The following is a 7,509-nucleotide window of genomic DNA, read 5'->3' as shown; positions in this document are numbered from 1 at the left end:
CATGCCTGCCTGGATACTGCCATGCTCCCACCTTGATGATAATGGACTGAACCTCTGAACCTGTAAGCCAGCCCCAATTAAATGTTGTTTTTTTTATAAGACTTGCCTTGGTCATGGTGTCTGTTCACAGCAGTAAAACCCTAACTAAAACAGTGGGTGACCTATTACCTTGGTCATTCACATTGTTTGTGTTTTTGCAATGGGACAGAAACATCTGGTTAGTAGATTTTCTTGTATGTATATCTATCAAGCTTTTGTTGACAGGGCGTTTGAATCTCTGTTTGCTACTCTACCAACATGTCAGGTTATGGGTCAGTCAAACAATGCTTGGGGAATTCTTTCTGGTGGAGAACCAGTATTTATTCAGGAGTAGGCTATCAAAAGTAGCCCCAGCTAAGCAAGGGTTAGGTGCAGATTCTGAGAGCAAGAGCAAACCTTCTGTAGTAAGGTTCTTATTGAAGATCCTCAGAAGTCTGTGGAAGACTCATGAGTCTCCACAGGTGTTACTTAGGAGGCAGGGCTTGGGTTTGCAGTGGGAGTGGACAGTGCCACCTGGGGGAGGTGGATGGGATACAATGCCTGAGGCAAGTGCACAGGACAGATCTTCACACAGCAGGGATAGATTTCCTATCTGGGAGTCTACAGACACACACACACACACACACACACACACATACAAAATGAGGGATGTGATGCACCTGAGCCAATGGTATAAAAATTTAACTGTTATGAAAATAAAGCTAATCTATAATATGAATTGTTTTTTGATGGAGTCTTGTTAAGTAGCTCTGGCCTAGAACTCACTCACTAGGGAGACTAGGTTGGCCCCAAACTCATGACCATTCTTCTGTCTCTGCACTCAAAATGCCAGGATTACAGGCATGTGCCACCATATCAGTGTCCATGACATGTTCTTCCAAATAGGTGACATTCAACTCGATGTCTGGGCTCCTCAAAGGAGTGGGTAATACCATGTAATACCTTTGCCACCTGACCAGTAAGATGTTAGTTCCTAAGATGCATTCTGGCTTCAATATTAGACTGGAGAAAATATGCATATTGTAATCGTAGCCACATTTTAATCAGAGCATACAAATTTAGAGAAAGGATCCAAACAAATAATGACTCTTCTATTATGCCTAATTTAGTATCTAAACAAATTAGCATGAATCTAGTAGTTTATAAATAACACAAGGCTATTATCTTACAGTTCTGGGCATCAGAAGTTCATATTAGATCTACAAGGAAACTACAAGAAAATTCTTTTCCATTAATCTGCCAACTTACAAAAGCTGACTACATGCCTTGGCTTGCCACCCCACCCCCACCCCACCCCCACCCCACCCCACTTTTCTATTATTGTGTATGCCGTGTTGTTACATGGTATGTTCCTCTGAATTGCAACATTACCTTCAAATGGAAATATTTGTCCCAGGAAGGAAGAAAAGGCTCATGAGCTTCAGGTGACAAACAGGAGCTAACCAAAAGTTCACATGTCTAAGGAAAAAAAATAGAAGTTTTACCAAGAGTTTAAAAAGGGAGTAAGATTTCTGGGTGGAGATTGACCAGCCAAAGTGTGGAAAGAAGATATTTAAACTGCGGAACTGGCCGAAAGCTGTGTAGTTGTTTCTGTGCTGCAGTTTTCCGAGTGTCCCCAGGTGGAGGTGGGGTTTGTGGTGATATAGCTGAGTGGATTTTGAGTCATACCTGCTCCTTGTAAGTAATCCCTTTCCCGTGCTTCTGATACTAAGCTCAAGAAAAAAAAAAAACAAATCATTGCTTCATCAATTTGGATGTTGGAGCCTTCATTAGTTCGGACTTTTGCTGACTCAATGTTGGGGTGAGTAAATGTGTGTGTGTTTCATCCTCCCAGGAAAAGCCTGTCACATAACACATGTGGCCTCGATTACAATGCCTACATGTAGCTTAGACACTATATTTATATCTCAGTTGCTTACCAATCTCTTCTTCATGAAAATATTGTGCAACATCTGAGATATTTGATTGTTTGGTTGGTTTGGGAACGTTGGTTATTTTGTGTGTGTGTGTGTGTGTGTGTGTGTGTGTATTCTAGTTTTCTAGACAGGGTTTCTCTGTGTAACCCTGGCTGTCTTACAAATAGCTCTGTAGACCAGGCTAACCTCGAATTCAGTGATTTGACTGCCTCTGCCTCCCTAATGTGGGTCTCAAGATGTGTGCCAGTATCACCTAGCTGAGATTTGTTTTTGTTTTTGTTTTTAGATCTTATCACTGAGAAAAGGAAATTGTAACTAGAAGTTTAATCTAAAGGACCAAAATGAAGTGAATATTGTATTGCCCCCACTTTCCTTGAGATTAAATAGGTTTGATATAATCCCATACTAATTACAAATTAAATACATATAGCAATGATGAGATTCCAGGCCCCAGGTACTGTGGTCTTTCTATGACCTACCACTCTTCCTCCACATCCTGTTTTAAACACATTATGTTCTCTGTGTTTTGCTGCCCAGCTGTTTTCTGCCTATGCTTGAACTGGCAGGGCTGTTCCTTTATAAACACTGCGCATTTCTCAAACACAGAGTTAGGGTCTCTTCTTTTTCTTTTCTTCCTTGTTTATTAACTTACCCAGGGGGCTTACTGTTGGGAGCAGACCACAGAGAATTTCTGAAGAGATACCTCCTCAGGCTCTCAGCAGAGAGCAAGGCAGGCAAGCATCCAAAAATTCATCCGAAAACCAAAAATCGAAATGGTTCCCCACCGTCAGGTTTCTTAATCAATAATTCTATTTACTTGGTGTCAAGCCTGTAGAGGTGGCAGATTACTTTGATGTGCAAAGCCTCCGGCTGCCAGTGCTGGTACCTAGAAACCACAGTGCCTGGATTCATTATTCCACACTCCACCTCCTCCACACTCAACTGAACAGCAGCAGCTACATAACTGCTGTCCACTGCGTTGTTTTAATTTCTTTTGCAATTACGTGGTTTCCTCTTATTTGAGCATGGCAGAATTTTAGATATAAGAGAGTAATCATTAGAGAAGAGGCCTCCCATGGAAGAGGGAAGTATGAAATTACTCTTTTATTTGAGTTTTTAGACTTTGCCTACCTTGAGCTTTTGAATCAGACCCGAGGTCTGACTGGGGTAAGACTACACAGAGTGACTTCCTCCGGGACACAGAGTTCAGCAGTGACATACCTTCACAAATGGCCACTATTTTTTTCTAAACATCACTCAGCCAGAGATAATAGTGTTCCTGAATTGTCAAAGCTAGTACAAAGCAGAACAAAGGAAAAACACACTCTGTGGAGTACTCTCTTCCCTTCTAATCTAGAACATGCTGCACTCACACTGGGGAAAAAAAAAAAAACCAACCTGCTTTGAATGCAAATGATATTTGAAAAACACGGATGTACACCAGTAATAGTATATGTCTAAAATACATTTTGCATCGATTTTCCTGTAAGTTAGAGGCAAAATGTTGCAAAAAAAGCTGCCTGTCTTCATTACAAGTGTAGTCAACATTTGCAACTTTCCACGCAGAAGCCAGTGATTTTATTTTAAATGTTTAATAATATATGCTCACAAACTTTTACAAACTATGGCTTGTCCACAGGTAGAGAGAACAATATGAGAGTGCATAAGAGACCCAGCAACCAACCAGACAGGATGAAGGTGGACAGATATCCTCTGCATGCGGAGAAGGATAATCTTCACCAAGAGCCAGTTCCAATCTGACTTCATCCATTTCATCCCCCTATCTCTCCTAACCTAGCTTTGAGAATGCTGATCATTCTCAATTGAGAATTGAGAATTCCTAGAATTGAGAATTCCATTTATTTAATTGTTTTTATTTTATGTGTATGGGTATTGTGTTTGCCTGTATGTCTATACAATACTATGATGGTGCCTGGTGCCAAGAAAGGCCATGAGGACATCAGATCTTCTGGAACTGGAGTTACAAACAGCTATAAGCTGTCATGTGGATGCTGGGATTCAAACCCTGTAAAATGTAACTTTGATCCCCCTGACAGAATTGTTGTCTCTGAGGCTTAGCGTCTATGTCTACTAACCTAGGCCTATTCCTGGAAGTTTCTAGTGTCCATACAAACTAATCTAGTCCTAGAGTGTTTTCAGCCTCTGAGACTTACTGCTGAATAAGCTAACCCTTTCTAGCTCTTTCTGAATTCTAGCTGGCTGGTTCAACTCAGCTGTTCTGGCTCAAACTCCTCTCCAAGCTGAAGGTGGGCTTCAGCTACCTCTGCTGACCTGCACTGAGCTGCATGTATGCTCGAAGGAACTCATCTCTACTGCACTGCACTCACTGCTCTGACTCCCACCAGACTCAACTCCACTGCACTGAACTGAACTGACTGACTCTCCCTGCACTGCTCTTAAATAGCTCCCTCCCCCACAATGCTGTTCTTGTGAGAGTTGGGCATATCCTACCTCTGACTCATTCTGTCAAATCTTTCTCTGATTTGTCACTTTGTCTGCCCCTCAGTTAGACATCACTTTTAAACATGGCTGTTTCCTTCTACCAACTAATCTTACCTTCATTGTTTGGGATTAACATTGTGTACTAAGGGCATATCTGTATTTCAGCCAAAGTGGCCATGTTGTTGGATTAAAATTCCTCTACAGAATCCAGGTCCTCTAGAAGAGAAGCTAGTGCCATTAAGCCATCTCTCCAACACCCTGTTCACTTGATCTTTCAGAAGTATTTGCTGAGAATTGTTCCTGCATCCTGCCCATTAATGTTAGAAATACATTAGTGGCCAACTATATGATATCTGCCCACACTTTTGTACAGTCCAAAGGAACACAATTTTGGATGTTCTGGGATTAGTTACCTCATGGGGCAATAAGTACAGAGTCTATTCAGGTTCTTATGAAAGGGGCATCTGATAATAATGAGAAAGTTGAGATCAACTTCCTGTGAAAAGTGTATCCTGATTATAAGAAGGAAGAAAAGGGGAGAGAAGATGGTTAGAGATGAAAAAAACCTTCTAAAGGAAACAGCATGTCCAGAGGCTCAGTGGCTGTGTTTAAGGAACTGGGGGCTCAGCCATTCTGAAGCACCAGGTGTAGGACAGTTAGCAGCAGCAGATGCTGTGAGAATGATGGCTGAGCTGTGCAGGCCGGGCAGAGCTTTCTAGGCTTTTCTCAGGGATGAGTGTTCGCTGAGGTAACTGCTTCCCGTGGAGTTGCTCTTCCAACTGAGAAGCAGGAACATCTTGTTTTCTCTGTCACTGTAGAAGCGTAATCAAATTTTAGTGAGCCTGTGTCATATGCTTCTCACCATGACAGCACTAACTCCAAGGACCTAGAAGACACGGGCAGCCTGATGAATGTTGAGTGTGCATTATGTTCCTGGTAAAGGTATGTGAATGGGAGCTCTGAAAGCTATATTTAAGGAGTCTTCTCTTTCCCAGGGGTCATGGAGTACCAATAAAAGATTTTGAGCTATTTTGGGGCCAAATTGTATTAATTTTCTCATAGCAATAACTATTTTATGTTCCCTCCCTTACCTCTAATCAAATTGGGAGTCTTTCTGAATACTGACCAAGAAAGTAATGCTGCTAGAGATTAGGAAACTTATATCAACAGAATAAAACCAAAACGTGCCTCCAAGAGTGACTCAATTTGTAAATGACAAAATTTAAAAGCCAGGTGTGGTAGTATCACATGCCTGTAATCCCAGCACTTAGTAGGTGGCCTGTGCTCAAGGCCAGAATGGGCTGCATAAACACTCCTCTGTTAAAAAGACTAAGATCTTTATTACAATATATCAATTTTAAGAAAGATAATTCAGTCAATCATGGACACATTTAATAAACAGAACTGTGATGGTTTGTATATGCTCAGCCAAGGGAGTGGCACTACTAGAAGGTGTGGCCCTGTTGGAGTAGGTATGGCCTTGTTGGAGTAGGTGTGTTACTGTAGGTGTGGGCTATAAAACCCTCATCCTAGCTGCCTGGAAGTGAATCTTATACTAGCAGCCTTCAGATGAAGATGTAGAGCTCTCATCTCTGCCTGCACCATGCCTGCCTAGATGCTGCCCTGCTCCCACCTTGATGATAATGGGCTGAACCTCGGAACCTGTAAGCCAATCCCAATTAAATATTGTCCTTTGTAAGACTTGTCTCGGTCATGATGTCTCTTCACAGCAGTAAAACCCTAACTAAGAAAAGAACCAAGAAAAGCTGGGCAACATTAGACCTGCGCTCTGACCATGAGCAGGCTCTGGAATTCGAAGTATATCATCTCAGCTCCTCTCCATATAAGATCAGTGGAAGGCATTACAATCAGAACACAGTTACAGAGCCTTAGCACAGCATCCAGAGTCACCATAAGGGGAAACTCACACAAGAGAAAGCTAGGACAGAGGTAGATTCACAGCCCAGACCATTTCTTTCTTTATGTGCCAATACAACTTCCCTGTTAGTTTTTCTCAGTGGCTGAGGTTAAGAGATAGTTCAGAAGCTGAATGAGTTGGTGCACACCAGTATTTCTAGAACTTAGGGGGGTGATGGGTGGGTTCCTTCAAGTTCAAGGCAGGCTTGATAGAGCTACATACCCTGTCTGAAGATACAAAAGAGGGATACTGTATGCTGTGTATGTCAAAGAAGATTACAACAATCCACCTTTACCTCATCTTGACCCCATGGTCAATAACTCAGTAGTTCCTTCAGGAAGGTTTTAGAATATAGTCATGTGCCATTTGCTCCATCAATTGAGGTGAGCACTCGAGGGTGACCTAGGATGCCCTTTGTCTTTTTTTAAACACTCATTTCTTCAGACTTGGAAATGTTGCTCCATTTAATGTGTGAGGAGCCTGCCATAAAATTATTTTCTATCTCAAGATGATCTGCTATGGATTTTAGTTCTTTGCAGCTTATTGCTATTCTTTAAATGTGTCTGTCACAACTCATCTTTGTCCAAAAAGCTGTTGAATTTCTATGATGTGGTGTCCAGGCAGGGCAGGGAGCTAGAAAACATAGACTGGATGGAAAGTAAACAGTATGGACGTTCAGCATGAGAATTCTCCAAACACCTCCCCAGGAGGAAACAACATGCCTGCAGAGCAATATATATATATATATATATATATATATATATATATATGCATATCATATTCAGGCTGTTCTTTGGAAGACAGTCCCTGGGCACCATTGTGTTAAATTTGGCACTTGGCAGGTAGAGTCTTGTGTGTTTGACTTGATAAGATCACTCTCTAAGTCCATTTCTTTCAAGCTTCCTACAGACGTTATGAAAGGAGCATCTTTACCATGTTGTCAGCTGCTTGATGAAGTATAGGTTTTTATCATTTGACATCAAGATGAAAATAACTATTTTCTTTTTCTGTTCTCTAAACATTTGTCCAATCTCCTTACATCGCATGAATTAAAAGCTCCTTTTACACACACACATACACACACACATATAATATATGCGTATATATATATATATATATATATATATATATATATATATCTCTGCATTTTATACAAGTGACTTTTCGTGTTTG

The 7,509-nt window shown here is 41.2% G+C and overlaps 1 long non-coding RNA gene across 1 annotated transcript in view; it reads right to left on the bottom strand.

Moving 5' to 3' along the window:
- LOC110293069 overlaps window positions 1–7,509 on the bottom strand; it is a 37,493-nt gene that overhangs the window by 7,229 nt on the left and 22,755 nt on the right. Inside the window, exon 3 of the long non-coding RNA XR_002377778.1 lies at window positions 1,411–1,497. This is a non-coding gene — a long non-coding RNA (uncharacterized LOC110293069). The remainder of the gene's footprint in view (window positions 1–1,410; window positions 1,498–7,509) is intronic.

The sequence above is a fragment of the Mus caroli genome, chromosome 1 (assembly GCF_900094665.2).
Source record: "Mus caroli chromosome 1, CAROLI_EIJ_v1.1, whole genome shotgun sequence".
Classification (NCBI taxonomy): domain Eukaryota; kingdom Metazoa; phylum Chordata; class Mammalia; order Rodentia; family Muridae; genus Mus; species Mus caroli.
Note: the sequence above shows the minus strand (reverse complement) of the source record. Positions and strands in the feature narration are given on the sequence as shown.